Source organism: Tympanuchus pallidicinctus, unplaced genomic scaffold (assembly GCF_026119805.1).
Source record: "Tympanuchus pallidicinctus isolate F22 unplaced genomic scaffold, pur_lepc_1.0 scaffold1, whole genome shotgun sequence".
Classification (NCBI taxonomy): Eukaryota; Metazoa; Chordata; class Aves; order Galliformes; family Phasianidae; genus Tympanuchus; species Tympanuchus pallidicinctus.
The window spans coordinates 14,357,319-14,373,487 of NW_026294618.1; the positions used below are offsets into that span (position 1 = coordinate 14,357,319).

Here is a 16,169-nt window from a genome sequence, read left to right on the forward strand (position 1 = left end):
CCAAAGCCATGACAGCCCTGGCAGTAGCAGAGCTCTTGCATCCTTTCCTATGCATTTCATTCACCACTCGCAAGCACCACTGAATTACAGAATCGCAGAGTCACTGATGTTGAAAAAGACCACTAAGGTCATCCAGTCTAACCATCAGCCCATCAGCACCGTGCCCACTCACCATTTTCCTCAGTGCCACATCGACCCTTTTCTTGAAAACCTCCAGGGACTGTAAATGGTAAATGGGTCATTTGCCATGAAAACAAAATGAGGAGACGAGGTTTGTATCCTCACCTCCCTTGGGGAGCACATCCCCTTGGAAACCACAGCTCCTACGGTCACAATGCTTGATTTGCATGGTTGGACACCATCACAAACCTCTGCCAGACAGCGTGTGACCCCAATATAGCATCACTCCACTCCTTCTGTGCAGAGCATACTGCATATTTACATAATAGATGAGACATACCAAGGCATAATATATTTATGCTAGGTCTCAAGCCACCTGTGCATTATTCTAGTAGCCTTTCCAGCAGGAAATGAATTCTACATCTCCACCAAAAGGAGATGCAAAAATTAATTTATATCCTACAAATGCTTCATTAGGAACCAAAATTTGCTGAAGACTGTTCAGCCAAAATTAAATGATTAAATGTCTCATTCCTATGGGTGGGGGGGAAGATTTATCATTTTAGGAACTTTCAGTCAGGTAGGTGTATACTCCTATTACTGATTGTTACTTGGTCTCTTGGTCAAGTAAGTAGAAGAAAAATTTTTCCTCTGTGCATGAATGTAGAATTGCAAATCAAACAAGATACCATCTAGAGTCATACTGCTACATACACGTGTGTGTGTGTGTGTGTAGATACATATGGCAACGCCTAGAAATCACCCTGGGTGATAAAAAGCATACGTCAGAAATACCCTTTACGGAAATGTTGAGCTCACAGAAGACAGCTATTCTTTCTTCATCTCCTTCCAGGTAAATACTGCTGTTCTCTCTGAAATGGCAAGGCTGACTAACTTTGACCTCTATATATTCCTCTCTCACTTTTTTGTATGTCAAGAGCACAAGATAAATAAATGCTGTATTAATATTAACATTCTCCTTCAGAAGCAAATGAGCATAGTGCTTGTGCAGGGGGATACTAACCTGCTGCCCTGTTAATGCAGGAGCTCAAGTTCAAAGCCAAAGCCGAAGGCTGTGCTGCACCATGCAACATGCTTCAGCTGATCCCCTCCAGAGACAATGCTGCTGCAGCAGTGCCCTACATCTGTCCCCAGTAGCACAGCAGCAATTGTAGAGCAGTCTAAAGCAAGGTGAGTGAGAGGTTTGCCACACTTTTGATCTGAGCTTTTAAACTGTTCATTGATTCGGTTAGTTCCCTGCCAAGCAAACAGCTTTTAAAAGAATAAAAACTGATCTTCACCTTCAGTGTATAAAAATTATCCCTATTATTAATTCTGAATTTGAGACTAAAACATCACAGTTCTCAAAGGGTAGTTACAAATAGGACAGAAGTTCTCCCTTCACAAGGAGCCTCAGAGAAAAGGTAAGGGGCAGTGGGTACAAGGTACACCAGAAGAGGTTTTACCTTGATATAAGAAATAATTATTTTTACAGCAAACACAATCCATCTTAGGAACAACCTTCGTAGGGACATGATAAAATCCCCACTGCTAAAGGCTGTCAAGGTGCCATTGGACAGGGATAATGGATAATCTCACCCATGCTCCCTTTTCCCATGAAAGGTGGGACCTGATGACCTCTCTAGGTCCCCTTCATAGAATCATAGAATCATGGAATCATAGAATCACAAGGTTGGAAATGACCTACAAGATCATCCAGTCCAACCGTCTCCTCATCACCATTGCCACCACAAGCACTAAACCATATCACGCAGCTCCTCATCCAGACGCCTCTTGAACACTGCCAGGGACGGCGACTCCACCACCTCCCTGGGCAGCCATTCCAGTCCTGACCACTCTCTTAGAGAAAAAGTTCTTCCTTATGTCCAACCTAAACCTCCTCTGGTACAACTTGTGGCCATTACCCCGGGTCCTGTTTGCTGCCTGGGAGAAGAGGCCAAACCCCTCCTCAGCACAGCCTCCCTTCAGCAAGTTGTAGAGTGCAATGCGGTCTCCCCTGAGCCTCCTCTTCTCCAGACTGAACAATCCCAGCTCCCTCAGCCGCTCTTCATAAGCCCTGTGCTCCAGACCCCGCAAGACCCCCTTCCAGACAAGGCTTTCCTATGTTGTTATAAGACCCATGCAATCCACCCACACTGCAGTCTCTCCTTCTGAACAAGTCTGATCTACTTTGAAATGATTGCACTTGCTCAGCTGATGGCACGTGACCAGAATGCTTGTCCCTTACTATCATCACCTTCCAGGAAAACTGATAAGCAGTGGTTATTTACAAATATCAATGAAATCCAATTATTTAATCTGATGTCAGTCATTAATGAGTGCCTACACGGAAGGAGGAGCTGCTTTGAAGAACCCCGTATCTCTGGAGGCAGTCCTGGGTGGCTGATGGGAAAGCTGGAAATAGGAACTTCTCCTGCAGTGCTGCACTGGAGTGTTTAGAATTTGTCATTTATTACTGTGTGTGATGGACTTCTCTACATATATTCACCGTGACACAGTGCTTCTCCAGCCTGTTCAAAATGCCCCCCAAGATTACATTGCTGTATCCTAATATCCCACAAAGAGGGCTCCTGCCTTTCAACCACATTTACATGCTCAGTTAACACGAATTCACCAGGTCCACAAAAACACCTCTTAGTCCTTCTCTTCTCTAAGCAGGGAGCTTCAGTTCCCTTCCCCACCTGGACCCACAGCCTGCTTTGGGGGGCCACCACTGTGTGTGGCCTTTTTCTTGGGAGGCATGCAAGACCAGCCTGGAAGCTCTGCGCCACACAGCACCAAACACACTTTGGGTGCTTAATGAATATTAATTAGTGGGATGTGTAAAACAGCACAGCAATTAAGATGAGGTATTTTCACCCATTGAAGAATGATTAATATCTTGGACAGATGTGAGCGCTGTTCTTTGGTTGCAGTATATTGCATGGCAGATAGGCACACACACAAACAGCACTTCATCAGAATACTAATTAGTCTTCCTGAATGCAATTCATTAAAAAGACAATATTCCAAATTCCACACGACTTATGTTACAATTAAAACACTTGAATAGCTCTCTCATTTTAAACTCCATAGACAAATGCTGGCGCATGCCTACACACTCAGAGAGAACAGAGCCAGAGATAAATGCCCTTAAGACCTTTTAGACTGGAAGAGCGGAATGGAAGGTCCACCTTCAAAGTTAGTAATAGTCTGTGCCCACTGGCACTCTGTGCTGATTGCACTGACTGCATGTTTTCACATTTTTCACATATGCCTCCCAAAGGGGCAGGGCAGCAGCTAGCAGGATTTCCCAGTATCAAGTTGAGATCAACTCTCATTAATACCCAAGTCAGGTACTTCAGCGCATACAGCAATCCCACAAAGTCCCTTCTGCTTTCTGTATAGCTTTGAAAACTAGTTCTTACAAAAAACTATTTCCTTCCCCCTGTAGTTGGCAGAAGCAGCCTAGAAACATGTCGTATTTCATCTGCTGTTGTTAAACCAGGTGGAGGACATCACCATGTAAAGAAGTGCTGCTTCCCAGGAAGAGGTCCCATTGGATATTTTCCTTGGAAAATGTTTCTGAATAATTCAAAATCAAAATCTGTGGTCCTGTTACATTTCAAGCCCCCCTTCCTTCTTTTCATTGAAATATAATAGCATATTGCAATAGAACAGAATGGAACAGGACAGAATATGGTTTTCAACTTATTAGATGAAATTGCCTGGCATTCATGGCACAGTTTGACACCACTGAAATGTTGCACTTCAAGAAATCTGTCTTTTGTTTGCAACTAGAAATGTTTCAGCTTTTCTGTTTCACAAAACATTTAAAAATTCCAACTTTTTACCAACATAATTAATGACAGATGCAAATTATATGATGTTGGAATTACTTACAATACTTACTCTTTCAGTGGGCTGCTCTTGAGCTATTGGGTTTGCATAGTATTGTGCCTGATCTCTAAACAAATGGTTTTTATAATTAAATGGAGAAACTGAACTGTGGGATTAAATACAAAAATCAAGATTGACTGCTGGCAAACATAAGCAGGCATTCCTCTGGGATTGCGGACTCCCCACGATACTTCTCAAAATAAAATGTATAAAATAAACAAAAAAACACAAAACAAGGGCTATGCATTTAGCATTCAACTTGCTCTACTCATCATAAAATATTTCCAAACACATCAGTCTTTGCCTTTCTGCATCCTATTTAAAGGTATACTGCCTCGTCAACAATAGTTTCCTGCTTATATATATTAACAGCCTTTTCATAAATTGACCTGAGAACTGCAATATCTTGACAAGTCACCTGAAATAACTGTTCAGCTCACATTTATGGCATATTTGAGTCATAAGTATTGGATCTGTCAGCTGAATTTTTGAATTTGACACCAAAGAAAACCAAACTGTTATTGACACACGAGATGAAATGTGCTGATCTCTGGATGTAAGGTGTCAAAGGGGTCCAGCAGAATAAAAAAATTGAAACTGGGCTGTCATGAGGTTAGCAGGCATTCCTGAGAAGAAACGAAACAATCTGCTCTTGCTTTTTGATGCTTACACCAAGTATATCCTCAGCTGGATTTCTGCTAGTCAAGCACGACAGGACTGCAAGTTTCCTTTGTTCCCAGCACATTTTCTAGGACACTTTACAGACTCAATTCTGAGCCTCAGGTCTGTGCATGGCAGGCACACCTGGTGTCACATCTGTTTAGCCTGTGTGCTGGAAAGGAAAGGTGGCTGACAGCAGTCATGTAATTACAGTCAAACTCTCAAGAACGTGAATGAATATTTAACCATTAATCGAATCAGTAAGGTGCACATTATTTCCATTACTATACACTTTAAAAAAAAAAGCCTCAAGCAGCAAAGAACAGCAAGGCAGCTGAGCTTGATACACAGCTTTTTAAATAAAATTATTGGGTGTAAGACTTGTATATGTTCGCGTTCAACTGCACATCCATTTATTGAGCTGCCTCTGTGAGAGATGGATGGATAGCCGCGTGAAAGACGCGCACAGCAATGTCAGTCTGTGCAATAATCTTTAAATCACCGCATGTCACAGGGACTCACCTCTAATAACAAAGGCTCTGTGCAGGATGATGACAGTCTGTAGAGGATACTGCAATACTGATGCCACCGTGAGTAACACAGGCTTCCTCCTATCCCTTTCTCCTTGCCAGGCACTTTTAGCCAAGAGCGCAAAGCTGTAAAGACTGGCAGCAGTGTCATAGGGAGGGCAGGATGATGGCAGAAGTTCAACAGCCAGGGATCATCTCCCAGAGATCAAATAAAAGTTTGAAAGAGTTTCACACACACCTTTGTTGAGGCCAGGATTAGTCATTAGGCTTGGACTTTGAAGATCACATCCTTGCTGCTCTCCCAGCACAGTCAGTTAAAGAAAATTGCTGTCACACTGTGATAAACCTTCAGGTCGCTCCAGGTAGGGTCCCCCTCTATCTGACCTTCACCAAGAGTCACACCGAGCTTTGTTCTTGCCTCATCAGTGCAGAAGAGCAGCAGTATCTCCCTGGTTAATGAACTAACAAGTGCCAGGGCCTGCTGGCAGCAATGGCCTGAGCAGCTGCCTTCTCCTCAATGCCATCCCCATACCAAGACAGTGCTGAGCTTCCCCTCCTCAGCCCAAACACTTCAGAACAGATTTGATGCATCCTGTGCATGGCCCTCCCAATCTGTCCTGCCATCAGGCAGCAGGGCCAGGGGTAAACCATCCTGGGGGTAATCCTCACTGCCCCCATGTAAAGGAGATGATTTGGGCTTCAGAGCTAACAGTCACGCTAACAGTCTTTGTTTGACACACATCCAGCTCTCATGCCTCTACTTCTGAGCTAGTCTCAGCAGCTTATTAATGGAAGCTAGTTTTGTGGTACGCTGATGCTGAACAGTATGGCTGCATCCTACTCAGGGAGTCCCCAGGGGCGTGACTTGATTGAGTTCCCTGAAGAACAGACTAGAGTTGGTAACTCTGAGGAGGAGATTTATTCATATATGGTTGCAGCCCAGCTCCTCAGCTTCCATCTATTTTCCTGTAATTACAGGGACATATGGTTGTGTTTTATAATTAATTTCCACAAATCAGGGGCGTTTGGAGTTGGCTGCTTAGAATGAAACAATCAGGGTCTTATGGGAGTTTCCATTTTCTTTCATTTATTTACAAATATTTGCGAATTCGTTATCCTCATGGCAGAAAAAATGCTTTATACTTTCAAAACACTTTGTCACAGGGGACACCGGAGTCTTTGTTGAATTTAAATAACATTAATTTCTCAATACTACTCATTAGCCAGAATGCAATTTCTCTATAGGTGAGTAGACTGACAAACAAAAGTGGCTGTTTTGACTCGCTGCTGTTATAATAATCTATAAGAATGATAGAAGTAAGACATTTATATTTTTACAATTCCTTATTTTTAGAGATAAAGATACTTATTGTGCTAGCATATTACCTAGAAGTAATGGAATCAGACTTTTTATTACAAATAAATATTGTATGCATACTTGGATTTGTGGAGGATCGGTGAGTAGAGCTCTCCAGATAACATCTATATGCAAAAGTCCCAGAAAAACCTACAGATGGAGTTTTGGTCTGGTTTTTCTTCAAGTGCCATTTAGGGATATGAATGATGTAGCACACAATACATAGAAATAAATTTGGAGATATCAGGAATTAAGAGATCCTGAAATTTCCCCGAATACCCAGAAGAATTCCTGGAGAATGAAGCAGTGGAATAGTTCTCCAGGTAAGCAGTCTGACATTACTTTCCAAATTAAATCGCTGCCTTGGATGTAGTACTGGAAAAACAAACAGCAGTTAAAAAAAAATCCTGCCCTGTCAATAAATTCTTTCTGTTTGTAGCTCCCAGGATTAATAGACAAGCTTTTCATTTTGAAATAGAGATTGAGTAAAAGAGCTACACGAATTGCTGCTTTTTAGTGGGCCCACAAAAACTGCTTCAATTTCAAACAGAATATTCATCTTCTGCTCAACATTCAAATATACGCTCCACTGACATTAAATTAAATAGTGCTTCAGAGAAAGAAAAAGAGCGTTTCTCCAGGAAACTAGCAAAATTGTAATTACAGTGGAATTCACAGAAAATTCCAGATGTTAATAGATTTTTTTTTTCTTCTTTCCATACAGCCAACGGCTCAGCAGTCAGCAGCCAAAGGAACCGTTCAGAAAACAAAACCAAAACAGAACACTACTCCACTAAGGCCTTTAAGTAAATATGGAAAACAGATTGTCTCACTCTGTTTACTTCTTTAGAGGAAAAATCCAGTGGAGTTTGTTTGGCATTTCCCAATGATTGTCCTTGATGATGCAAATGTTAAAGGGGTCTTTGAATTTAGTATTTTCTGTCTGCAGAGCCACAAAACAAATTTAACCTGGAGGAGACTTCACTGCAGTCCCCGCTCCAATCTCCTGCTCAAAGCAGGACCAGTTCCAAAGTCCTTCATATATAGGGTTTTATTGCCTTATATTTCACACCTGGAGCAGTAGGAGATAATGAATACATGACACCCCATCTGTAACACCTGGAGCAGAGCCAGCATGGCTGAAGTCAGTATTTTAAGGCAGTCTCCATTGGCTGCATGGTCATCTGCTCAGGCCAAGTTTGCAGAAGGGCTCAGCCATAGCCTAACAGGTACGGTGGAAGAAGCCCCCTCCCCAGCAAGGCATCCATCCTACTTGGACATCCCTTTTACAACAGGTAAATTTAGGTCCAGCATCCAAAGGGGATGGTTTCTCCTCCCTGGCAGATCCCAGAGACCGGCGCTGACCATTTCCATTACAGCCTGAACATAGATTAAATGAATCCATCCAAGACATGAGCCATCGAGTCATGGAATCATAGAAAATCTCAAGTTGGAAAAGATCCACAAGGATTGCCGAGTCCAGTCCCTGGCTCCACACAGGACTACCCAAACCCAAGCGTTGTTTGGTGCCCCAGAGCTCCCTGAACGCGCCACGGCACTCGGGGCCGTGCTCACCACCCTCTGGGGCAGAGCCTTTCCTTACACTGCTCAAAAAAACTGTGGCATGAATCTTCCCCAAACTGGTCAAAGCTTCTGCAGCCACAACAGTATCCTCATAAAAGTGACTTCATCTTCTGTGGGCTGGTTGCAATACTCCTTAATGGAGGAAATGTCAGCCACGACCTCCAAGTCACTCATTTTCCAGCACAGATGTTCCAGAAACAAACTATGAAATGCCATTATATCCCACAATTTTCAGGAATTTTGAATTGCTCCCAAGTTACATGCTTTCACTGATAGGTTTTGAGGCCTTTTACATCCAAAATGACATTCTTAAAACTGCAGCACAGTGTAACAATGCAGACAGCGCTGCAAAAGGAGAGGCTAACAGTATTAGATCTCCCAGCCTCCAGTGGGATTTCTCATGACCATTTACTCTGTCTCGTTGAGCATATATCTGATTTTTTCCTTTCTGCAGCAAAACAAACTGCACACCCCCAACACATGCAGCAGCACACCTCCATGTGCTGCAAGTCCCACATAAGCCAAGCAATTCCAGCACGAGAGGCAGGAAGGGACTGTCTCTAGCACTGCAGAAATCGATGTAATAGAAAATTAATTTTGCTGTTTTAAGGATTTGAGAGATCGTTCCTCTGTGGAGAAGAATAAAATCAAGGGGTGAAAGTGTAAGTATGGCTGTCTACATCCCTACTAGACATGACTTGGGCATCGCCCACACCTCTCCCACATCACTGTGGGGAGAACAGCAGGTCTTTGTTTTGAGTGCCTGTGATACCATGCAGGTAAGCAAACACACAGGAAACAAGATGGAAAAGTAAATGAGGGAGAGAGGATCCCATGTTATGTAACGCTGCACTTAAGAGAATTAATTGGGGCAGGCTGATAAGAATGAATTGAATGTGTGAAAGCTGCAGTTGTTTTAATTGAGCAGCTTTTCTCCAGGGAAGAGAGCTAAGTTTAAACCATCTGTCCAATTTCAGTGTCACTTGCCAAGGAAATGATTAAAATATTTGAAGATTAAATCAAAACTCTGGGAATCTAGGCGGAAGCCCAGTAATAAATGATTCGGGGATTTGCTTTACTGTAACATGAAGCTGAAAGCTGGAGAATGTTAACCACCACTTCTCTCTCCACGTGCACACACACATACGGACTTGCCCCTGCAAGTTTCCAGTGGAACGTGTGAACTCTAGGAAAACATGGAGATTGATTAAGCAAAAGATAGTTAAGCACAAGACCAGCTGTCCTCTTTATGCACAGATACTCCAAAAAGTCCACCGTTGTTCCAAGCCAAACTTTGGTAGTGGAATGAATTCCCATAGCTCTTCACTTTTCAAAACAGCTTTTCTGCAGCTTGCTTGGGGACCTGGAGCACACAGGGTGCAAGGCAGCCTGTTGCAAGCTGGTTTCACACAGAGGAAATGACGACTTAACTCTAATACAGCAGACACCTTTGTTTCTATGGTTGCTTTTTTTTTTGAGGAATAGATAAATTTTCTTCTAGAAACATAGTGAGAATCTCATTCCCAGCTAGAACACATCCTGTGCAATTCGTGCTGACTGTGCTAATGACCAATCTTAATAAATTATCACTCACTGTTTTAATTATGGACAAATAATATCAGCAAAAGTAGTATCTCTGAGTTCATAGATACAAATCTTGACTAACTCTCGGGCAAGAACAAATCATATCTTTGCTGTTCGCTGCTGTAGACTGATAATAGATATTTTTGGATCTGCTATTTAATCAGGTTTCCATCCACGAGTGTTCCCTGAATAGGGCAGCCAGCTCCTTATTCATTAACTCATGTTTTCATTGTGCCTCAATAGCTGCCTGCATTTCCTTGTATCCAGGTAATCCATCAATGCCCCTTTCACCTTTATTAAATATTGATTTGTTTACAGAAATTTTCTTAACCAGAACCACTTCTTGTTTTCTTTTACCAATCTTCCTTTCATTAATGAGCAAAATACCATCTCTTTTCCTTATTAGTTTTGCTTCTCTGAAAAACGCAATTTACCATGCACCTAGGAGATGCAGATGCTTGTTGGACATTCTTCTTGCTTACACAAAATGTACAAAACCGAGGTACTCGCACCCCCAAAAAATTAGTAACTACTCAGTGATAAGTTTCTCTTCTCTTCCTTTAGAGCAACTGCTCTATTGACCTACTCTGTAGGACAAATCAAAGGCTGATATTCCATCCACAGAAGATTTTTAAAGTATGAAGTATATTGTAAAATTTAATATCGTGATTCTTGAGACCTCCAGTGCTACTTTACTACTAGCAGCATGAGTTCCTGACTAGAATGGTGAGGCATGAGAGAGCATAGCTGGGGCAGAGATCCAAATTCCTAGCACAGTGGATCTAATGAAGAAAATACATTTGCAAATATAGGGATATTTTTTATATCAGAGTACCTAATATTTACCTAATATTTTTCCTTTTTTATAAAAAAAAGTAGGTACTATTTTGTATTCCATAAAACATTCTTTCTGCTAGGGAAGTCCTTTAACTATTGAATTTTTCTTCATTTCTGACAATATTATTTATTTCTAGCCCAGTCTTTCAATTTAATGAAGGCTGTATTTCTTCTGAGAAATCTGCAGTAAATGAGAAATGTTCTGATGAAAAAAAATCATCATAGAATTACAGGCTGTATTTTCTTCTGTCACTGCAAAATGTGTGAAAAATATTGTCTAAAATAATCCAGGCATAACCATTCTCTGTGTCTATTTTAAAACAGGATTATTGGACATTTTTTGTCATTGCTGGGTTATACTTTCTACTCAAAACAGTAGCTTGCACATTTCAAAATTAAACCTTTGCCAGAGCTATTCAGGGAAAGCTTTAGAAAGAGGAAAGATGCAATAGTACTAGATTTTTTGCTTTTCCCCTTAAATTTCTGTTTTATCTTTGAAGAGCTTTGTTGTTTGAAGACAACAAAGCAACAGAACCTCTGTACCCATGGACGGACCCCTCTGAGTTGCAGGTCATGGGGAGGACTGAAGTGAAAACACAAAACCCTGGTGCGGTCAGTGAGGACCAAGAAAATGTTTGCAAGGCTCCTATCAGAGCATGGGACTGGGGCACGTCCTTGGTGTTGACGTCCAAGGCGAACAGGCACCTCTTCTAGCTCTGCCCCATCAGCCTCAACCCTCAGTTCTTGTCTCAGTTCTGCTTAAACTGTGACAACCTACCCCAGCCTGGAACATTGCTTATGCTGGACTAAAGCAAGACGGTGCAGAAAAGGCACAGCAAAGGGAAATAGAATGGAACACAAAGCTGGAGACTCACATCATAAAAACCACCTTGCCAAGTAAAAAAAAAAAAAAACAAAAAACCTGTTGTTTTACATAGTTGATTTATTGTTTTCCTTCACTTTTCCAGTTCCAATTGCAATACCTTTAGGCCACAGTCAGTGGAAAATCTCCTGACTCTGCCAGACCTCGCAGGGACATCTCAGCAAGCAGACACACAAAGAAAACAAGGCTGTTGGTGCAGTTTGACAACACTCACTAGCTCTTACGTGATGTGTTGCCGAGAAAAATCCAAGGCCTTTTCATTTCTCCATGATAGAATCATGCAGCGATTTGGGGTGGTAGGGACCTGTAAAATTATCTAGCTCCAACCCCCTCCTACAGGCAGGGACGCTTCCCTCTAGACCAGGTTGCTCACGGCCCCATCCAGCCTGGCCTTAAGCACATGCAGGGAGGGGACACCCACAACTCTCTGGGCAACCTGCAAGTACAACCAGACACGGTTGTGCCCCAGCAAACCCAGGGATGCGGTACGACAAGTTCCAGTCACATTAATAGATGTTCATTCCAAAGTAAAAATGAGAACATAGCAGAGGATGGTTTCGATCCATCGACCTCTGGGTTATGGGCCCAGCACGCTTCCGCTGCGCCACTCTGCTGTGGGGACAAGACTCTCTCTGGCTTCTGCTGGAGCCACAGGAGGCTACACGGCAGGAGGGACCTGCTGCATGGCTGTGGGCTGCAGACCCTAAGCCAGGCTCCAACAGCAGTGCCTCTGGGCCACAAAGATCCAGGTGCAGCTTTCTGCTAAATCCCATCTCCTTGAATATCGCTCCAAGCACCAAAAGCCCATGCATATCCAACAACTCCCTCTCCTTGCTTGTCAGGTTATACCATAAGAGACCACAAAGGAATTATTCATGGAAGGATCCACGACGTACAGAAGGATCTACGACATACAGAAGAGATGGGGGCTTGGACCAAAAGACTTGCAGATGTCCGTTCCAACCTCAACTACTCTGTGACTTTATGAACATAGGCAGCCCAGCCCTGCACACACTCCCTACGTGGAGGTGATTCTTTCTGTTTTTGCTTGCTAAGCTAGGTTAAACATCTCTTCTCCCAAGGCCAGAGTATGTTCATGACTGTGAAACCTGTGGTGTTGCGGGTGTTGTTGTCTCTTGACATATGCATGCCTGTTAAATAGACAAAAGTCTTCAGAAATTGTTCTTCTGTAGTGCAAATCTGTGGTTATGTGATTTATTCGCATCACTGTAGAAGTGCAAGTTAAACTTGAAGCAAACTCAAAACAAAAAGCCCTGAAACCATGCCAAACAAGCACCTGAATTAGATGAGACACTTCACTGCACTCCGCAAGCCAACACTTCTCTTAATACAAGCACCCAGGAGTCACACAGCTCCTCACCAAAATAGCTCCCCACAACTGATATGTGCTTCTACCTTGGTGAACCAGAGTGACTTTTGACCTGAGAGTCCTGCATTGAGAGATTCGTTCCTGCAAAACCCTTCTTTTTTCTAAGCACCTCTCAGCCAAGACATGTATTCCTCCAGCTTTTGAAGTTCTGACTAAAAACCATGAAAAGCTTTGCTAACCAGAGAAGCAGCAGAGAAATGGATATGGAGATAAGAAATTAACTTTAGTAAAGAGAAGTTCTGCACACCTTCGAGACAAGAACAGCCAGAGAAATACAAAAGACTGAAAAGAGCCACAGCTAATGGAACCTTTGTGAAAGAAATGAGGCAGTGGAAGAAGAACTTAGCACGAGTAGGGAAAACTCTATAATTAGTAACTATGGCTGAATCTCAACATTGACAAATATTTTTACTGGAAAAAACTGATACAGAAATAAGTACTGTACCTTAATTTCAATGCCCAGCAGTGAAACCAGGACTAAATGTTCCTGGTTCCAACTCACTACCATGCAGAGTGAATCTGCTGGATTTGGAAGACAAAGTCTAACATCCTCCAGCTGCTGCCCAAAGCAGGAAGAAGGAAAACTGCTTTCACTGAAATTAGGGGAAATTTTTATCACTGACTGCAATGGGAACCCAAACTCTGTCCCTAACACCTGCCTTGATGGCAGAGAAGTTATAGCAATGTGAGTGGCACTTTTGGCCCTCAGTTTGTTCTACTATGGTCAAGCTGGAAAACCTGCAGTGCCAGAAAGCACTGCTGAAGCTCCGTCATCTCCACCTACCAAATGCTAATTGCATCTTGGGAAGCTGTGACAGAGACAGTGCTGCCCTGGATGGACTGGCCAGGAAGCTCCAGAGGACTTATCTCAGGATTTCACACTGGTCAGGAACCATTCCTACTCGGGCACTCTAAACGGAGACACTATTTTGGAGGGAGCAGAGATTACCCAAGATTATTGTGTCATAGTGCTGCTCTGAGTGCCAAAGCCCAGTCCTACGGTTTAAACTTTTTTAGCACAGGGAGATGTGCCGCTGTAAAATGATTTAACCCGTTCTTCTGCCCAAGGACACTGGATATAAGTACTTCAGTCCCACCAAGAGAGAAGCAGCAGTATAATTGAGGTGCCTTGCTAAAATGCAGCCAAGGTTTTACCACAACCACAACCCCATTCATGTCTTTCAAAGACCTGCAAGCAAAACAATCTTTGAAAGGACCTGGAAGCGATGCCCTCTTTTCCCAGTATATGGGAGGAGGAGTTGAGCTAAAAGCAGCCTTTAGTAAATACCACTTTAAATGAAGCAGATGGACTAATGAAAGTTAAAAAATAATCTGTATGTAATTATCTCTTTTACATACTAAAAAAAAAAAAAATTATATGATTGCTTTGAAACTAAGTACTGAGTGTGTCTCTCGTTCAGGAGACAAGCTAACTGTAAGATACCAAGACACTTGAAAGTCAGAAATGTAGGTAATGTTGATAACATCATCATACAGTGCAATAATAGCGTTAAGTCACTCAAGGTCTTTCATTTTTGGATCTGCCCCATATGAGCGTGACATTCATTAGTTCAAACCTGTATCGTGCTACAGCAGTTAAAAAAAAGTTGCTAGGAAAAGTATTAAAAATTGCATGAGGAGTCTTTCCCTCAGGCATTTCTTTTCAAGGTCAGAAAGCCTTGTTCTTGTTTTTTCTGCTGACATGAAAACATTCAGAGAAATAACGTGACATGAAGACCCATACCTAATCCAGCTCTTTAATTCTGAACACCTTCATCTTCATACAGTGTTTCAAATACGACTCGGTTTGATCTCCATCAAATAAAATACGTGCCATGTTCTCTGACATTCCTGCTGCAGGACGTGCAAGTAAAAAACCACATCAGGCTATGCAGAGCCTCATGAATAAACACTGCTTCAAATTTCCCTGCATCCAAACCAGAAGAAAACATTTCTGACAGCTGAAAGGTATGATGAGCGTTGTGTTTCTTTGCTTCTCTCTTATTTTCCTCTTTGCTTAATGCAACAGCTTTCATTTATTCATAAATCGAGCCAATGCCTTGTCACAAAGACATTATTATGCTAACTACAACTAGCATTTAAAAAAATACTTATCTTTGAACGATTTCTGGCCAAAATTTCCCTTAGTACAGCTCTGGCTTTAAAGATGGATTTGCACCCAGGACAGTCTGCCCACAGATATCCAGAGGGAAATTCAGCATTTGCACACAGCTGCAGACACATGTGACCAGCAGCCCCAGCACAAAGGACTCTGCCTGTGCTGGAAGACCCTGCCAGTTTTTCTGGCCATGATCTCCTTGGTCATCAGTCCATGTCCCCCGATAAAGCTCCAATCCCTGTTTATTTAGTCTGCAGTGAGGACGCCCCAAATCCGTATTCCATGGCATCCATTTCTGAAGATCACTGGCAATGTCAAGAAGAAAAGCAGGCTCATTTGGCTTCCCCTCTCACAAAGCACATGGTAATTCCCAGCGCACCACAAGGCTTTCAAAGTGCAGTGTACAGAGCTGTGTGGGGGCAATTGTATCAGCATTAAAAGCAGTGTTGGTTAATATTTCATGATTTTCCTCCCCGCCTCCAGCCTTTCTTGAAACAAAAAAAAAAAGGGGGGCCTTTTTTCAAGTTCAGATACGTTCATAAACAATTCAGTTTTCCAATGACTGATCAAGTTTACCAAAATCACGGAGTAACAGGACATAACATTTTAAAGTATCAAAATGGTTAAAGTACTTAAATCTTCTTTCATAATTACAGTGAAGACCTTGCTCTATCAATTATCAAGTAAAACTGGCTTTTAGGGCTCTTAATATGAAGTCTCACAACTAAACACAATAAACATGAGGCTAAAAAACCCCATGAGGCTGGCAAAAATTCACTCCACCAGTTTTCACTTCCTCACAAAAATGTTGATAGGTAAACTTCATACCCACAGCTGTTAGACTGTAATTGGGTTCCATCTGCCCAAACCACGCTAAGTTTAGCTCAGGAGTACTGTTTGCTGAGAACAGCACAAAAGCACAAACTGGTGTTAAGAGATGCTGCCTGGCATTCTAACGTGAGCTCACTAAATATCCCTCTTGGTTATCCTGTAGGACTCTCATTGTGCTCTAATCTTCATAGGTCTTACTACAGCAGAGCAGAAGAGCAGAATCACCTTCCTCAACCTGCTGTTCATGCTTCTCTTGATGCAACCCAGGATATAGTCAGCCTTCCGGGCTGCAATCGTAGCTTCTTTCCTTATCTACCTATTAGAACATCACATCTTTGAGACAACTCTACCTCTGCAAGCATCTGCTGGAACTG

General features: G+C 42.4%; 1 non-coding gene across 1 annotated transcript; it reads right to left on the reverse strand.

Moving 5' to 3' along the window:
* Positions 1-11,997: 11,997 nt before the first annotated feature.
* On the reverse strand, positions 11,998-12,069 carry TRNAM-CAU (transfer RNA methionine (anticodon CAU)). Its single transcript has one exon. It is a non-coding gene; the product is annotated as a tRNA-Met (tRNA).
* Between the last annotated feature and the right edge of the window lie 4,100 nt (positions 12,070-16,169).